A 19561-nucleotide genomic window follows, 5' to 3' on the forward strand; every position below is an offset into this window, starting at 1 on the left:
TGAAGCAACGCTTCAGATGCTTGGACCACTCCGGAGGCAACTTACAATATCATCTGGAGCAGGTCGCAGAGTTCATTGTGGTGTGTTGCATGTTGCATAACTTGGCAATCAGAAGGAACTGCCACAGGGGACTGCAAGTCACCTCAGGACAGAGTGGACAAGCCAGTTAGAAAAGAGGAAGGTGAGGAACAGGAGGTCAATGAGGAGTCTGGCGTTGAAACCATGATACCAGCCACCCCAGCACCGCTGGAGAAGAACTGCGGCACTTACGCAGTAGCCAGACTGTTATGTCAGCAGCTCATAAATGAACGCTTTCCTTGAAAGGTTACGAGTTCAGTCAAAATGTACATTGTTTTGTAATCCTTACATTGATTGTATTGATTATCATTTATCAAAAGTGAGAGACACATCACAAAAAATTAAGTTCAATAAAAGTTATTTTGAATTTAAAAAAAAAGGCTGTGTGAGAAGTAAGTTAAGAAAAAAATAAATATTTAATAAATAATTATTAACTAATGATAAATACTTTAAAAAAAATGAACAAGATTTGAATAAGTCAATAATGCACTTTTAACACACAACACAACATCCCAAGCAGCAAACAATTTTTCATTATAAACTAACACCCAACCAACCAACCAACCACCCACCCACCCACTAACTGTTAACACAACATAAAAGATTTTTATATTAACATTAGCCATCAACATACACCAACCCACCCCCCACACAATCATTGAACAAGACAGGAAACATTTTTACATAATTTGCGACCACCTTTTCTCTCTCTTTCTCCACCCCCCCCCCCCCCCCCCACCTGACACCCAAATGTTTAGTTGGATTGCGTACCCTTCCCCCTGCCTGCATCAATGTCAGGGCGTTGTGCAGCAGTGCGCCCTGAGCGCAGCTGCAGAAGGCTGGGTGACCGTGGCAACGCAAAATGTGGAGAGGTGGTAAGGTCTGATGATCCGCCCTCGGAGTCAGAAGAATTTGCATTCTCCTGATTCCCATGTGCTGCTGGCAAAATTGGTACGACACCTTGGGGTTCAGTGTCGTCCCCCAATTCCACTAGCCGCCTCAAGGCGCCCACGGAATCAGCGATTTGCTGCATTACTGCAATCCACGCCGCCGCCTCCTCCGAATGGCGCGTTGATTACGAAGCTACCTCTTGTGCGAGTGCACCAATTGCTTCGAGGAGCTGTTGACCTATGTCGACACTCGCCCTAGTCAGCTTAATCATGTCCATCTGTGCATCTGCCTGTCTTGTTGCACGGATGTCATTCCAAAGCAGCCTCCTCGGATTACGCACGGCGGGGGGTACAGCACTCTGCACTGCTGCACAATGCTTGGTCCGGCCACTTCCTTGGAGGCAAATCCGTGAAAAATTGATTCGACTGAGGAAGAGGTGGTCGCAGGCATGAGGGACCCTTTAATGGACGGTAGCACCTACTCGATGTCTACTTCCTGCGGTGGGTCGAGCATTAGGTGCACTTGAGTAAGGTCATCCTCCTGTTCCTGCTCCTCTAAGAATACTACTATGTGCTCCGCTTCAGCTATAAAACAAGACAGAATAGGTAAGCAGAAGGGCAAGGGCAAGGGAGTGGGGGAAGGAGGAAGGGAGGGTGAAGGTTATATTTTATAACTTAGTGTCCATGAATATAAGGAGGCACAACTAGCTTTAGAGTGCAATATAATTGCATTATGCACATCCCGGGGGTCATGCGTTACTTAGGTCGTGCCAGCACCGGATCAGCACCACCACGAGTGGCCAAGCGATCATGCGCCCCAGTGAGGACTCGCTCCTTCAGGTCGCTCAGTTCCTGCAGCTCTGCTGGCCCTCCCTCAGTGCGGCGATGCTCATCATGGTTGAAAGCGATTTTTTTTTCTGAAAATACAACAAAAGCATGGTTTAATATAATTGCTCAAGTACTAGTAAGCACCCCCAGTGCTTTTCAACACTGTCCCAGTAAGGCACCATCACCTTCCAAGTTATGCATGATAAACGCATCTTATTAATTAAAGCATAACAATATAATAACATCGTTTATTGTAACTCCAAATTTGGCGATATTAAGAAATGCATAGTATGGCACTTTCAAATTTAAACTAATTAATTGAATTATTACATTTATTAAAGTTTTTGCTCTTGCGACCGAAACAATGTCGTTCCAGTGCTTTCTGCACTGGACTGGCCCCCAATGGATCTGGGCGACCGAGGACACCGCCTCGGTAATTTCTACCCATATATGCTGGTATACTTGCGAGCTGGGTTTGCCACGACCACCCCGGGTCAATCGGTCCCAGCGCACTTCCACTTCCATTGAAAAGTGCTTAGCCCTTTTCCTCCCTCCGTTTGCCTCGGGCTCCACCTCCATCGTGACAGTTCATTTGCGGTCCATTTTAGTTATAATTAGATAAGTCGTCAAATGTATTGAAGTTTACTCTCTCCCCACAACCCTCCCTTACTCAAATGTGCATGTGTGGGATGACCTTTGACCCCCGAAACGCGGGTTTAAAAAAAAATCCATTGTGCATGCGCAAAAAAAACCCCACCAACCATTGAACATGCGCACAAAGAGAAGAATTTTTTTGGGGGTCATGCGCAGTAAGGCCAGTCTGGATCGAGCCAGCCTTACACAATGACTAAGACCGCCCGTTGCTGCAGACTGCTGTCCCTGCCAGCGCCGAGATACCATCAGGTGAAAATTAATTATTTAAATATCGGTACAGATCGGGCGGTATTGTTGAATCATTTTTTTATAAACACCAATTACCGCTGAGATAGGGGCAGTGGCGGCACAAACTGGAAAATTTAGCCCATGGTAGACTAGTCACGAAGGTTAAAGCCCATGGGATCCAGGGCAAAGTGTCAAGTTGGATCCAAAATTGGCTTGGAGGTAGGAGGCAAAGGGTAATGGTTGATGGATGTTTTTATGACTGGAAGGATGTTTCCAGTGGGGTTCCGCAGGGCTCAGTACTGGGTTCCTTGCTATTTGTGGTATATATCAACGATTTAGATTTGAATATAGGGAGTATGATTAAGAAGCTTGCAGACAACACTAAAATTGGCTGTGTGGTTGATAATGAAGAGGAAAGTCATGGGCTGCAGGAAGATATCAATCTACTGGTCAGATGGGCAGAGAAGTGGCAAATGGAATTTAATTCAGAGAAGTGTGAGGTGATGCACTTTGGCAGGGCTAATAAGGAAAGAGTATACACATTAAGCGGTGGGCCACTTAATAGTGTAGATGAACAAAGGGACCTTGGAGTGCTTGTCCACAGATCCCTGAAAGTAGCAGGCCAGGTAGTTAAGAAGGCATATGGAATGCTTGCCTTTATTGACCAAGGCATTGAATATAAGAGCAGGGAGGTTATGCTTAAATTGTATAATACTTTGGTTAGGATACAGCTGGAGTACTGCGTGCAGTTCTGGTCGCCATATTATAGGAAGGACTTGATTGCACTAGAGCGGGTGCAGAGGAGATTTACTAGGATGCTGCCTGGAATAGAGAATCTTAGTTATGAGGATAGATTATTTAGACTGGGTTTGTTCTCATTGGAACAGAGGAGGTTGAGAGGAGACCTTATTGAGGTATACAAAATATTGAGGGGCCTGGACCTAGTGGATAGTAAAGGGCCTATTTCCATTGATGGAGGGGTCAATTAAGAGGGGGCATAGTTTTAAGGTGGTTGGTGGAAGATTTAGAGGGGTTTTGAGCGTGGGCTTCTTTATGCAGAGGGTTGTGGGGATCTGGAACTCGCTGCCTGGAAGAGTAGTGAATGCAGAAACCCTCACCACTTTTAAGAGATGGTTGGATGGGTACTTAAAGTGCCGTAACCCAAGAGCTGATAATTGAGATTAGACTGGTTGACCTTTTATTGGCCGGGGCGGATATGATGGTAAGTACTGCAGGTAATCAAATACGGCCAGGGTGATCTCCTGGACTAGTTTCGATCGCCTGGATAGGTCAGAGAGGAATTTTCCCAGATTTCTTTTCTCCCTAAATTGGCCTGGGTTTTTATCTGGTTTTTGCCTCTCCCAGGAGATCACATGGCTCCGGTTGGAGTGGAATGTAGAATGTTTCAGTATAAGGGGTGTTTCAGTTGTGTGAGGCGGACTGGTTGGGCTGGGTGCTCTTTGCCTTTCCATCATTATTCATACGTTTATATGTAACCTTCAGGGCTGCTGACCGAGGGCTGTGCGGCACTTTGTCGGCCGGCGTGGACACAATGGGCCGAAATCTCCTCCTCCTGTGCTGTAAATGTCTATGTTTCTATGTTTGAGCAATTGTGTAATATGTTTTCTGCAATTTGGTGACCAATTATTTTTTAATAAATATCTTATTTTGCACACTCTGAAAATATTTATAAAATGTGTTTAGCTGAAGCTGATTGGGCTGCAGCATCTAAATCTGTTTAAACAATCAAATATGCTAACTAAATTGGTGATCCGCCAGCCAAATGATGGTTGGTGTAGGAAGTAGAGAAACTCTCACGAGTACAGTAGCTGGGTGTTCTTGTGTTATGATGAGGTACATAGTTTGGTTATACTCAGCACTTGACCTGTGTTGTTTTAATGTTGGTATGCTTAATGTTGACATGAAGTGCCAAAAGTCCAAAAGACTTTCCCAACACATACATTCCTCACCTTGGAGCACAGCACCTCACCAAAGAAAACTCTTATGAATCTTCTGATCCTAGTCAGAAGACACTTTCAGCTCGTCTATTTCTTAGCTACTACTGAGCTAATAAAACTAAATTCCCATCACTTTTATCTGCACCAATGTTGTCAGTAGCACAAGACTTACAATACTGCAAACAGTACATCATTTAACATTCCATATTGCTTAGCTTGATAACTGATCTATTTTCATTTAGTTGGCATTGTTCTTACAGAAGGACTTGCATATTGCAGATTAAACTGACACTTGTGTGGCGCGAATGTTTCTTGCCACTTATCAGCCCAAGCCTGAATGTTGTCCAGGTCTTGCTGCATGCGGGCACGGACTGCTTCATTATCTGAGGAATTGCAAATGGAACTGGACACTGTGCAATCATCAGCGAACATCCTCACTTCTGACCTTATGATGGAAGGAAGGTCATTGATGAAGCAGCTGAAGATAGTTGGGTATAAGACCGTGCCCTGAAGAACTCTTGCAGCGATGTCTTGGGGCTGAGCTGATTAGCCTCCAACAACCATCCTTTGTGCTAGCCATGACTCCAGCCAATGGAGAGTTTCCCCACTAATTCCCATTGACTTCAATTTTACTAGGGCTCCTTGATGCCACACTTGGCCAAATGCTGCCTTGATGTCAAGGGCAGTCACTCGCACCTCACCTCTAGAATTCAGTTCTTTTGTCCATGTTTGGACCAAGGCTGTAATGAGTCTGCAACCAAGTGGCCCTGGCAGAACCCAAGCTGAATATTGCTGAGCAGGTTATTGGTGAGTAACTGCTGCTTCATAGCACTGTTAACGACACCTTCCATCACATTGCTGCTGATTGAGAGTAGGCTGATGGGATTGCAATTGGCCAGATGGATTTGTCTCTTTTGTGGACAGGACATTCCTGGGCAATTTTTCACTTTGTCGGGTAGATGCCAGTGTTGTAGCTGTACCGAAACAACTTGGCTAGAGGTGTGGCGAGTTCTGGAGCACAAGCCTTCAGCACTGCAGCTGGGATGTTGTCGGGCCCCAGAATCTTTGCTGTATCCAGTGTGCTCAGCCTTTTCTTTATCACGTGGAGCGAATCAAATAGGCTGAAGACTGGCTCAGTAGGAGGCAGTGATGGATCAACCACTCAACATTTCTGGCTAAAGACGGTTGCAAATGCTTAAGCCTTGTCTTTTGCACTTGAGCTGGGCTCTGCCATCATTGAGGACGGGGTTGTTCATGGAGTCTCCTCGAGTTATTTGTTGAATTCTCAACCACCAATGTGGCAGGACTGCAGAGCTTTCAATTGGTTCATTGGTTGTGGAATTATTTAGTTCTGTCTATTGCATGCTGCTTCTGCTGTTTAGCATGCATGTAGTCTTGTGTTGTAGCTTCACCAGGTTGGCACCTCATTTTTTTAGGTACGCCTGGTGCTGCTCCTGACATGCTGCTGCACTCCTCATTGAACCAGGGTTGGTCCCCTGGCTTGATGGTGATGGTGGAGTGAGGGATATGCCGGGCCATGAGATTACGACGCTGTTGGGGAGGGTTTAAACTAATATGGCAGGGGGATGGGAATCTATGCAGGGAGACAGGGAAGTAAATTGGGGGCAGAAGCAAAAGGTAGAAATGAGATAAGGAAAAGTGGAGGGCAGAGAAATCAAGGGCAAAAATCAAAAAGGGCCACATTACAAAATAATTCTAAAAAGACGGGTGTTAACAAAACAAGCCTGAAGGCTCTGTGTCTCAATGCGAGGAGCATTCGTAATAAGGTGGATGAATTAACTGCGCAGATAGCTGTTAACGGATATGATGTCATGAATTCTGAGCAAAAGTTACCAAAAGGCATCGGCTTTTTGGATTAGCCCCATACTGAATGGTGAACAGACAGGCAAACAAAATGTATTTACGATGTGGATAGGACTGACCACAGCCAAAGCCCCTGCTAACAGCATACCGCTCAATGACAAGTTCCACTGATGCTGCCTTGCACAGACACCAGTGGCTAATGGCATAATGCAGACAATAGGGCCATGAAATTCTTCGTGAGTCCCGCCGTATCTATCCATTACAAGGCAAGTTACAGCCAGGGGCTGGGGCCTCCATAAATTTGGAGTACTTGCTCCTCACACTTGAAGGGGATTCAGCGTCACAGTGATGCCCAGTATGCCGAGTAAGTGGGAACATACTGGTCTCCCCAAAGGTGGATGCGGGCCCCACTAGCCAGGTCCAGACCAAGCAAGCAGATTCAGCATTATTTAAAAATAATTAGATTAGCACCCCCCCATGCTCAATTGGGGACCAATACGAGCATTAGCAGGGTCCGTTCGGGCCTGGGCAAACCTCACCCACTCAGGCGGATGAATCACCAATTTTCGGTGTGCATGAGGCAGGCAGGTGACACAGAAAAATCGAGAGTGGCTCTTGCACCCACCTGCCCCATACTCATGAGGTGCCCTCTCCTGGACCCTACAAATTGCATAGTTGATTCTTTAGACCATTTATTTGTGTTTGCACTTCCATGTCATCTAGGCTATTTATAACAGGGGATCCTGTGCTATATGCTGTAAAGACATCGTTCCAGGTTCCCCTCTTCTGTCTCCCGGCACCCATAGTGTTTCTGGCGTCTAAATTGTATAGTTCTGTTTTGTCTACATTGCCTAAGTCAAACTCGTAAAATTTTCTAAACATTTCTTTAAGTAGTGCCTGGTATAGTTGTTCTGTTTCTTTGGGGCACCATGCAGATCAGTGTACTTCGGTAAGATTTAAGATAACTGAGGCTACTGCATAGTGTATCCCCTGGTAGAGTACCTTTTCGGTCGGTACTAGAACTAATCCATTCCCTGGTCCCTTGGTGGTGGTATGACACCTTTGTATTACTGTCCGTACTGTCGGGGTAGTAGGCAGGGGCCTTTTGGGGCGCTACCAGTTCAGTGGCTTTAATTGGGACCGGAGAATATGGGACCTCACACGCCAGCAGGCTAGAGTCCCACACCATCCCCTCTCCGATGTCTTGCCATTGTCTGGCAAAGGCAATTGACATGCTTGCGGGACAGACCTTCTCTGATCCCCACATGCAGACATAAATCCCCTGTTCAGACTCTCACCACTTATCTCAACACGCACTCACTCCCCCCTCGGTCCCCGTGATCATCCGGTAGGTGTCGTTCCCAGTCGGTTCTGTGGTCTACCGCGTCCTTGCTCAGCTTCCTGAGCCACCACCACCTATCCAGAGGAATCTGTCCCTTACAGGTAAGGCACACACGTTTTCCTTCGGTAACACTGACCCGCGCCACAACCATTTGTACCCTGGGGTATGGGATGGAGACTTCCCCGTAGGTGAATCCGTCCTGGCTGTAGTACTGATTAGAGTTAGACCCTGGCCACCTCCCCTCGTGGAAGTAGATCGTGATCTCCTCTACACCCGGTGTGCTACCCCCGGTAGTCACCGTTGGTGCCCTCGCTCCTGAGCACCCATAAATGCAGGATTCCTCCACGTCGCCTCGGTCACCGGTGCTCACCCCCATTAGGGTGAGCAGGAGCAGCACCTTTTCCATTTTAAATTCCTTCCCAGTTCCTGTAGGAATACACAAAAAACAGCCATGCCCTGAGACAATTCTCCGGGTTGACACAGGTGAACGAGTCCTCACATAGTTTAGTTTTGGTTATAAGTGGCTATCTAAACTTCCCTTCCCCACACTTAAATTCCCATACCATTTAAGAACTTGCTGTATGTACATCTGCCACCCGTCTCCGGGTGGCCAGGCTAATTCCTGTTTAGCCTTCGCTTGGGACGGCTTCTGGGCAGCTTGTAAGGCTGAAGGTAAGGCGGCCTGAGCCGCAACATCCGGAGGGCTCTCCATAATGTTACTGGGGTTTCCCCTGTGTCCCAGGCGATCGGGGGACTGTTTCCTTCGATGATGCAGCACACTGCCCCTTTTGGTGTGGCCGCAGAGTCCTGCTCTGTAGGTTTTGCACAGCCTGAGACTTATCTTTAGAACGCTTCCTGGCTTTGGGTGTCCCCTTTCTGGTGGCGGCCTTACCTGGACCGAACCACTGGAACTGGGGCGCTGGTGACCTCGGGGCTTTTGGCTGTGGTGTGCGGGTAGTCCTTCTTGGGGCTACTGTTACTGGGGGTGCATCCGAGTCCCAAGCAATTGGTGGGATCGTCCCTCCAGTAACGCAGTTCACCACTCCTACCTGTCCTGTTTGTCTGGCTGCCCCGCCCCCTTTGGGACTTTCACAGCCAGCGGCTGCTGGCTGCTGCTTACGTTTTTCGGGCTCCCCTGGTTTAAACAGCTTATACTGATTGATATGGAACCACTTTGTGCGACGGGGCATCTTTATGGCACAGACCATGGGGCTTGCCTTGTCCACAATGTGTTTATGGTCCCATATATAGGGCTTCAAATGTTCCTACCCGGGAAAAATTCCTAATCATCACCTGATCCCCTATCTCCCATTCGTGGTGCTTGCGGGGTTCTAGCAGCAATCGGTTGCTCCGATGCTGGTTCCCCATGTTATCAGCAGCTTGCCAGTGAATCTGCTTGAGGTGTTCAAACAGATTCTTGACAAAACGGTCCCGGTTCACCTCTCTGAGCTGACCTTTCGTGAGCACCGGGGCTAGGACATGGGTGGGGGTTTGCATGGCCCTACCAGTCATGAGCATGTGTGGGGAATACCCCGTGCTCTTTGACTGGCTCCCCCGGATCCCCATTAGGACCAGCGGTAAGACCTCTACCCATTTTTGGGGTGAGTCTCCCGTCTCCTTCCGCAGTCTTTCTTTAATGGTGCAGTTTAAACGCTCCACAATACCTGCTGACTGTGGGTTGTGGGCAACATGCCATTTCCCTTGAATGCCGAGCACATTAAGGGTTGCCTGCATTACCTGACCTGTGAAGTGGCTCCCCTGGTCAGACTCCACCGGGAGAATACCTCTTTCACAAGGATCCGAGCCTTTCCTAAAGCGGTGGCATGGGAAGGCTTCAACCCATTTGGAGAACACCTCCTCCAGGACTAGGCAGTATTTATAGACTCCCTGGGCGGTGGCTCGGGGCCTGATGTAGTCGATCTGAATCGACTGCCATGGTCCCTCAACCCTCCTGATGTGTCTCATAGACACCTTCCTTTTCTGAAGGTCAGGGTTGTTAGCAGCATACACTAGGCAATTGGCGCAGAACTCGCGGACATCCTCTCCGAGTCTCGGCCACTACCCTGCCTGTTCCACCCGTTGCCAGGTGGTCTCTGGTCCAGAGTGCCCCGTTCCTGGACCCTCATGGGCCAGTTGGAGGAATTCCCTCCTGTGTTGCTGTGGCATGACCCATTGCTCTTCCCTGAACAGCATGCTGCCTTTAATGGTCATGGCTGCTGCGCAGTATGGTCCTTCTACCTTTTCTCCCTTGGTTAGTGCGTTTAAAACAGTTCTTAGGACTGGATCCTGGGTTTGAACTGTTTTCAGGTCCGGGCCTAATACTACCCCTGCCCTGCCTGCCGTTCCTACCCTGCTCCTAACTGCTGCTATGGGGTCTAGGGCGTATGGATTCCAAAACTTCCCTGTGAGAGCACCCTCCTGAGCCAGTACGTCTGCCTGCTGGTTTCCCTGACCCCGAGGTTCAGTGGTCGAGTGGGCTTTCACCTTGTGAATGTAAATCTCCCTTTCCTCCCCTACGGCCGTCATGATCTTTTCCAGCAGAGGCTTGATTGCCAAAGGTCACCTGTCAGCTGAGGTATACCCCCGACGGGACCAGATGGCCAGGTACTCCGTACACGAGTTGCATGTAAACATACTGTCCAAGCAAATCGTGTACGGGGTAGGGAATTTCTCAGGGTGTGTGACCACATATACCACCGCGAACAGTTCGGCATGCTGGGCGCTCATGGTGCTGGGGAGTTTAATAGCCAGGGCAATGTTCGCCTCAGCGTCATAGACTCCGCACCCTGTGAGTTGTTCACCAGCAGTTACTGTGCTCGAACCGTCCACATAGATTTCGCAGCCCGTGGGGTGTATCCCGGCCCGAAAACCTACGTTGATTTCCCATACCCCTTCGACAGAGCACCGGTGGGCTGTCCCCGGATAGATCATGTTAGCTGCGAGCCTTGGCTCGCAGAGGCCTTTTACCCGTAGATCCATCTGGGAGAGGAGTAGGGTCCAGCGAGCGATGCGAGCACTGCTCACTGTCCCATCCTTAATCCTCCCATCCAGGAGCATTTGGGTAGGCGTATGGTAGGTGAGGAGTGCGATAGGGGACCCTCCTGTGAAGATTAAAGATTTCTTCACAGCCCAGTGAGTGGCCAGTAAGTGCCTCTCTCAGTTGGAGTACCCCTTTTCCACATCGGTGAGTATCCCACCGGTCTCAGCTGGCCGTGCCGTTCCTGCAACAGCACTGCGCTCAGACTGTCTCTGCTGGCTGCCACCTCCAGGAAAAACTCTCCCCTGATCAATCACTCCTAGGGCCGGTGCGGTCTGCAGCCTTTCCTTGAGTTGTTTAAATGCTACCTCGCAACCCTCGTCCCAATCCCACTCCACTCCCTTGTGTAGGAGCTACAGCAGAGGGGCTGCTGTGGCAACATAATCCTCAATGAAGTCTCTGCAGTACCCGGTTAGCCCCAGAAAAGATCTCACTCCCGTAACTGTGTTGGGGGCTGGTAATTCCTGTACTGCCTCCCTTCTAGCCTTGTCAATGGCTCTTTCCCCAGCGCGCACCGTCAGTCCCAGGAACTTTACTTCCTTTTTGGCCGATCTGCGCCTTCTTGGGGTTAACTTTAAAATCTTCCTCCCTAAGTAGCTCCAGCAGCTCGGCCAGCAGTGGGCCATGTTCCTCACCCTCATCGGTGAATAGGAGCAGGTCGTCCACATACTGGACCAGCTGCCGGGGTCTGTTAAAACCCTTCAAGCAGTTAGCCATGCATTGATGAAAAATGCTGGAGCTGTTGTGAAAACCCTGGGGCAGGCAGTTCCAAGTGTACTGTTGGCCTTTAAATGTAAAAGCGAACTTGTACTGGTCCTCCCTTCACAAGGGAATGGACCAAAACCCGTTGGAAATATCCAGCACCGTGAAGGTGGTTGCGGATGCTGGGATACTTCCAATGAGGTCGGAGACAGTTTCGACCGTGGGTGCACAGGCGGGGATGTTACGGTTAAGTACCCGGTAGTCCACCGAGGCTCTCCAGGAATTGTCCGGTTTCCTAACCGGCCACAGTGGAGAGTTCACATGGGTGGCTATCGGTCTCGATATCCCCTGTTTAACCAAAGAACTCATGGCCGTTTCCATGTCTGCCTCTGCTTCCCTGGGGAAATTGTACTGCTTTTGTGGTCGGGTCATGGGAACCCCACTCACACTGACCTCGATCCCGTTTACTCTCCCACAATCATGTTTGTGAGTGACAAATGAGGCGAGGTGTGCTCGCATAACAGCCTGGTACTCCACTGGTGTGTTACTGACCAGTAGTTCAAGGTTGTAACTCTCCTTTGGCTTCATTGTACACAGGGTCCCCATTTCCTGCTTCTCTGGGATGACTACTACCTCACTTTCTTTACCGGTACAGGCTGCCCCCCACAGGCAATGGTTTCTTAAATCCACTAGAATCCGGTGACCTATAATAAAGTCGGCTCCCAGGATTCCTTTTCCCTCCTGCTCCCATTTCATCAGGACACACGTCCACTTAGTGTGCAGTGTTCCTAATTGAATGGACAGCGGGATGGAGAATGAGCCAGCCTGTTCATTGCCCGTAAATCCCACTAGGTTGTATGGGGTTCCGTTTGATAGAGGTGAGGCTGTGGGGTCATCTGCATAGACTATGGTGTATGATGTTCCAGTGTCCATCAAATAAATCCCCTTTACTCTCTCCACCTCCATCTCGACATACAGTCGCTTCCAGGCATCTTACATTAGGGGACACAGGTAGACAGGTAGGCTGGTTTTAGTCATAAATCTGGGTGAGATGGGCAGATGGTATCACTGTACCGGTGGCCGTGGCTACCTTCCCCGGACCCATTAGTGCGGTTCGGAGTGCAGCCACCACGGTCTCAAATGTTTGGGGAGAGACCGACGGCTCGGTCTTTTGGGCTGGGACTGTGGGATTCTTTCCTACCCTGTCCTTCCAGGGATTCCTACAGTCCTTCCTCCAATGCCCATTCTTCCCGCACCCAAAGCAGTTACGCTTGGTTTCAGAAGGGTTACCCCCTTCCTGGTGCCACTCTTTCTTTCCCTGACTGGGTTTTAACTCATGTACCTTTCCCTTGGGTGGGTGCTCTTCCCCCCTGCAGTTCCGATATGCCATGGTCAGTTGCCTGATCACTGTTTCCTCGGTGGCTTGGGGGTCCCTCGGGTCAAACCAAAGCTCTGCTCTGGCTTTGATCCGGGGCATGCTGTTCGCCACTATGCTCCGGAGCCATTGTGCCCGTTCACCCGGTGTAAGGTTTGCCCGGTCAAGAGCCATACTGCAGGCTCGCTGATACACAGGCCGCAGCCTGTCAGCGAAAGCCTGAGGGGTTTCTCCCACGAGCTGCACTGTCCTCTTCACTCGGGAGAAGGGACTTCCCTCATTTAGACCCATGGCCTCCAGCACTTCATCCCGGATATCATTAGATGTACCCCTGCCCTTTCTGCACTCCGCCGAAAGGGACTGGTGAAAGGGAGAAAAGGAGCAGTTTTACCTGCTCTGAGTCATCACATCCGCTAATCTCGGCTGCCTGTTCCACTTCCATGACGTGGACGGTGGGGTCTCCCTTATGTGTAAGCTTACTCAGGTAGCTTACCATAGCCCTCAACTGTTGGGTAGTGTGGGGAACCACGAATTGGCTCTCAAGAACCCCCAGTGCTCCATTCACAGGCGCGCTGAACTTTTGCTGTCGGACTGGACACATTGGTCCCGGCTCCAACCCTTTCAGTTCTGGCTCACCCTTCTCTCTCTGCTGCTAAAGAGAGTTAAACCCTGGCACCACAGGTGGTGGTGGTCTGTACTCCCTGCCTGCCTGAGCAATTGTCCCTCCCTCCTGCTGCCCAACCTGGTTGTTCCCTGGCGTCAGAGTGGGTGACTGAACAATTTTCTCCTGCTCTTCCAGGTCTGTCTGGGTCGTACCCAGACTTATGAAGCACACCATGCCTCTTGCCCTGGACAGAGTGCGGTTTAAACTTTCAATTTGCTGCTGGCAGGGGCCGTGATCTCCCGACTCAAACCCCTTAGTGCTGGTTACTCTGTCGGCTGCCTGGATGTCTTTGACCCTCTCCTCCTGCTCTTTAATTTGTCTATTAAGGCGAGCGTTCTCTTCTTGCAGTACCAATTCATTTTTCTTAGTCTCGGTGACCTGACACTGCATATAATCCAACCTATTCCTGAACAACTTCCCTGTGTAAAGCCTTTCCTCGTTGTGCTCATGTAACTCTCTCATTAACCTTTCCCCTATGATTGTGCACTAGACTTCCTCTGCCTCTTTCAGTTCAGCCCTTAGTTTCTCTACTATCGAATCTAAGAGTTGGACCTGTTTATGCAGACATACTAAACAAGTTGCCTTTTCCACTGCCTTTTTGTGAGTTTTACCCTCTGTCCACTGGGCTGCAGCATCCCCATGACACTCAGCACACAACAGATCGCGTACCCACTTCTTTGTTACAGTCACTCTTTTGACCACATAGGAGGCAATCCTTTCTTCCATTTTACTTCTTTCCTCACAACCAAACTCTGTCTCCTCACATCACTTTTGCCACAGTCCCTTCGTGGTCGCCATTATGTAGGGGGTGGTGTTTTGGTCAGGTTTCTCTGACTCCTTGGTGGCACCCCACACACTGGATTCTAGACTGTGGACTGATTTGGGGGTTGTGAGAAACTGAGACAGAGTCAGTTGGGTAGGATGCAAAACTGGTTTTATTGTGTTCAAACAGAATAAAAAAGGCACGTTTTTAATGATCACAGTAATCAGGTACAAATAGGGAGAATTGGCAAATCAAATGCTCTATATTTGGGAAAAACACACAACACATATAACAGATTAAAAGAACACAGTCCTCCCACCTCCCAAAATATTTATGCACTAAACCTGGAAGGGGAAAACACACAAGAACGTCAACAGGTAGGAACAGTAAGAAAAAAAAAACAACCTCCCAGACCCACTATCTAGATAGGTTAGAACTCTGGGGTTTTAGGGACCATCCTCACCAATTCCCTTTTGACAGTTCCAACTCTGGGGGTTCGCTTTAGTTGTCCGGGTTCTGTAGTCTGTACCCCGGACCTCGTTGGGGACTTCAACCTGCATCACTTCTTCAGTTGGGCTGAGTCCGCTGATGCGGTAAGGTGCGTATTGGACTTGTGGGGTGAGCATTCGCTTTTCCTTGGTCACGGTTGTCTTAAAAGTTCCGTTAATATTCAGGTTCAGGTAATGTTCAAGTTCAGGTAATGTTTTACCCCTTGGTAGCGTAGGACCAGCTTGTAGAGTGGAAAAATCTTCGTTTTTTCTCCGGTTTTGTGTCCTTCTGGTTTTAGAGATTCCTTTCGCCGATGTTTCGGAGTCCCACTTTTCGAGGCTGGTGCTTCTAGAGACACCTTAATAGTGTCTCTAGAAGCACCCTTAAAAGCCAGAACCGGCCGTCAATTATACTAAAACAGGCTTCCTTATCTTCGCGCCAAATCAGTTCTTGGGCTTTGTTTAAACTGTTCTGTCCATTGATTTTCAAATGTCTCCATTGTCTGTTTTTGGTGGGCTAGTCAGCAGTAACTCGATTAGGGTGTGATAATGTGCTATCACTGGTTTTGCATTGTTTTAGGATTGTCCAGTTTCCTGGCCATCTAGTTGAGCCCATGATTTCCATAGTGGTTGATTGGATAATTGGCTTCTTGCATATTTTGGATGAGTTCTGTAGTTTAGATAATGGCTGGTAATCTGATTATCTCTTAGGGGGTGAATTGGTGCTGCATAGTTCCCCCAGACAGTCTGGGATCCTTAATACACGAATTTGCTTCACAGAGGTTAGCCCCACCTCCAGTATTCGGTTACTCTCTTTCGCAACCAAAATGTTGTAGAATCTTAAAATTGATATGCTCCTTCCCATAGATGTTTAGGGGATCTCAGGCTTCTGTAATTTAGGTCCATTTTGAATTCTCTTTTCAAAAAGTCCAAACACTGGGGGGTTCCATGAGATTGGCCCCCTTTTGCCTTTTAAAACTTAGATCTCCACTTGAAAAATCCAAAGCTCATTTTTAACAGTCCAAGAGGAGCTTTTCTTTAATTTTCAGGAAGAGGGACTCATGGGAATTTTTGGGAACCCTTCATTTGCGTACTTAACTATAAATTACAACATTGAGTTAGATTTTAAGGTAACAGAATTCTATATTTAATGTGAGCCTAATGCTGCAGGTTTATTTCTGAACATTTCTCAAAGGATATCCTGTTCAGGAATGGAAATGTTTTATTTAAGACACAGCATAAGAGTTATTCCAGTAGGAAATTTGCTACATTTATTTGCTACCCACCCCTTCAGGTTTCTTCCAATGCATGAAGAAAATGTAATTTTCCAGAAACTGCACATCATTAAGTCCTGAATACAATGGAATGGTTCATTTTGAATTATTCATGAGAGAGAGACTGACAAACTATATACTCTAAATAGGATGCATTTTAAAAGATGTCAATCTTTGAAAATCATTGGCTGTTTTGAAAAAACCTAGTCTCTCCTCTGCTTGGCATCTGCCCTGGTAGCATAACTAAGCTTGGAAGCTTTACACAGGGAAACAACAAAGTAATGCTAACAAGTTTATTCTATTTACTGTTAGTTTTTTTTTTATATAACCCAGGATGTTTATTTTCTCTTTTTTGAAACTATACTTTGCCATTTGGAGTTCTTGCATGCCATTTTGCAGCACAAGGCAACATTCTTGAAATGGTGTTACACCGTAATATCTTTAACTTAAATAAATGAATTTATTTCACAAACTGTATATCAAAAAGTCATTGAAGTGGTCATGTTTGGAAGTTCTAACACTATTGAAGATAAATTTCTTTCTTAGGCAGTTATCTGTGCAGTGACCCAAATGACTAGTTCAGATATGCAGGCAATTTTGACTAGTTCTATTACTTTTATTGTTACACTGAATTTTAGAATGATTGTAATGTATAGCTATCTTAATAGACCCGACGTTCAAGTATTCTGAGTAAGGCAGTTAATTTACTGTATATAGATTACAGGACATTCTGAAAAGGGAGGGTGAACAGCCAGTTGTCGTGGTGCATATAGGTACCAATGACAGGTAAAAAACGGGATGAGGTCCTACGAGGCGAATTTAGGGAGCGAGGAGCTAAATTAAAAAGTAGGACCTCAAAAGTAGTAATCTCAGGATTGCTACCAGTGCCACGTGCTAGTCAGAGTAGGAATCGCAGGATAGCTTAGATGAATACGTGGCTTGAGGAGTGGTGCAGAAGGGAGGGATTCAAATTCCTGGGACATTGGAACCGGTTCTGGGAGAGGTGGGACCAGTACAAACCGGACGGTCTGCACCTAGGTAGGACCGGAACCAATGTCATAGGGGGAGTGTTTGCCAGTGCTGCTGGGGAGGAGTTAAACTGATATGGCAGGGGGATGGGAACCTATGCAGGGAGACAGAGGGAAATAAAAAGGAGGCAGAAGCAAAATATAGAAAGGAGAATAGTAAAAGTGGAGGGCAGAGAAACCCAAGGCAAAAAACAAAATGGGCCACATTACAGCAAAATTCTAAAGGGGCAAAGTGTGTTTAAAAAAAACATGCCTGAAGGCTCTCTGCCTCAATGCGAGGAGAATTCGGAATAAGATGGATGAATTAACTGCGCAGATAGCAGTTAACGGATACGATGTGATTAGCATCACGGAGACATGGCTCCAGGGGGACCAAGGCTGGGAACTCAACATCCAAGGGTATTCAGCACTTAGGAAGGATAGACAGAAAGGAAAAGGAAGCGAGGTGGCATTGCTGGTTAAAGATGAAATCAATGCAATTGTAAGGAGGGACATTAGCCTGGATGATGTGAAATCGGTATGGGTGGAACTGCGGAATTCCAAAAGGCAGAAAACGCAAGTGGGTGTTGTGTATAGACCACCAAATAGTAGTAGTGAGGTTGGGGACAGCATCAAACAAGAAATAAGGGATGTGTGCAATAAAGGTACAGCAGTAATCATGGGCGACTTTAATCTACACATTGATTGCGCTAGCCTAACTGATAGCAATGCGGTGGAGGAGGATTTCCTGGAGATTAGGGATGGTTTTCTAGACCAATATGTCGAGGAACCAACCAGGGAGCTGGCCATCCTAGACTGGGTGATGTGTAATGAGAAGAGACTAATTAGCAATCTTGTTGTGTGAGGCCCCTTGGGGAAAAGTGACCATAATATGGTAGAATTCCTTATTAAGATGGAGAGTGACAAAGTTAATTCGGAAACTAGGCTCCTGAACTTAAGGAAAGGTAACTTCGACGGTATGAGGCGTGAATTGGCTAGAATAGACTGGCAAACGATACTCTAAGGGTTGACGGTGGATAAGCACTGGCAAACATTTAAAGATCACATGGATGAACTTCAACAAATGTGCATCCCTGTCTGGAGTAAAAATAAAACTGTGAAGGTGGCTCAACCATGGCTAACAAGAGAAATTAAGGATAGTGTTAAAGCCAAGGAAGAGGCATATAAATTGGCTAGAAAAAGCAACAAATCTGAGGACTGGGAGAAATTTAGAATTCAACAGAGAAGGACTAAGGGTTTAATAAAGAGGGGGAAAATAGAGTACGAGAGGAAGCTTGCAGGGAATATGCAAACTGACTGCAAAAGCTTCCACAAATATGCGAAGAGAAAAAGATTAGTAAAGACAAACGTAGGTCCCTTGCAGTCGGATTCAGGTGAAATTATAATGGGGAACAAAGAAATGGCAGACCAATTGAACCAATTCTTCGGTTCTGTCTTCACGAAGGAAGATACAAATAACCTTCCGAAGGTACTAGGGGACAGTGGGTCTAGTGAGAAGGAGGAACTGAAGGATATCCTTATTAGGCGGGAAATTGTGTTCGGGAAATTGATGGGATTGAAGGCCGATAAATCCCCGGGGCCTGATAGTCTGCATCCCAGAGTGCTGAAGGAAGTGGCCCTAGAAATAGTGGATGCATTGGTGATCATTTTCCAACAATCTATCGACTCTGGATCAGTTGCCATGGACTGGAGGGTAGCGAATGTAACACCACTGTTTAAAAAAGGAGAGAGAGAGAAAATGGGTAATTATAGATCTGTTAGCTTGACATCAGTAGTAGGGAAAATGTTGGAATCGATCATGAAGGACGAAATAGCAGCGCATTTGGAAAGTGGTGACCGGATCGGACCAATCAGCATGGATTTATGAAAGGGAAATCATGCTTGACGAATCTTCTGGAATTTTTTGAGCATGTAACTAGCAGAGTGGACAAGGGAGAACCAGAGGATGTGGTGTATTTGGACATTCAGAAGGCTTTTGACAAGGTCCCGCACAAGAGATTGTTGTGCAAAATCAAAGCACATGGTATTGGGGATAATATACTGACGTGGATAGGGAACTGGTTGGCAGACAGGAAGCAGAGAGTCGGGATAAACTGGTCCTTTTCAGAATGGCAGGCGGTGACTAGTGGAGTGCTGCAGGGCTCAGTGCTGGGACCCCAGCTCTTTACAATATACATTAACGATTTGGATGAAGGAATAGAGTGTACTATTTCCAAGTTTGCAGATGACACTAAACTGGGTGGCGGTGTGAGCTGTGAGGAGGACGCTAAAAGGCTGCAGGGTGACTTGGACAGGTTAGGTGAGTGGGCAAATGCATGGCAGATGCAGTATAATGTGGATAAATGTGAGGTTACCCATTTTGGGGGCAAAAACACGAAGGCAGAATATTATCTGAATGGCGGCAGACTAGGAAAAGGGGGGAGGTGCA

At 47.4% G+C, this 19561-nt stretch overlaps 1 protein-coding gene across 1 annotated transcript in view; it reads left to right on the top strand.

Annotated features, from left to right (window-relative positions):
* Window positions 1–19561, top strand: part of agps (alkylglycerone phosphate synthase) — a 236199-nt gene that overhangs the window by 145386 nt on the left and 71252 nt on the right. The gene's annotated exons all lie outside the window — the stretch shown is intronic.

Source organism: Pristiophorus japonicus, chromosome 3, assembly GCF_044704955.1.
Source record: "Pristiophorus japonicus isolate sPriJap1 chromosome 3, sPriJap1.hap1, whole genome shotgun sequence".
NCBI lineage: Eukaryota > Metazoa > Chordata > Chondrichthyes > Pristiophoridae > Pristiophorus > Pristiophorus japonicus.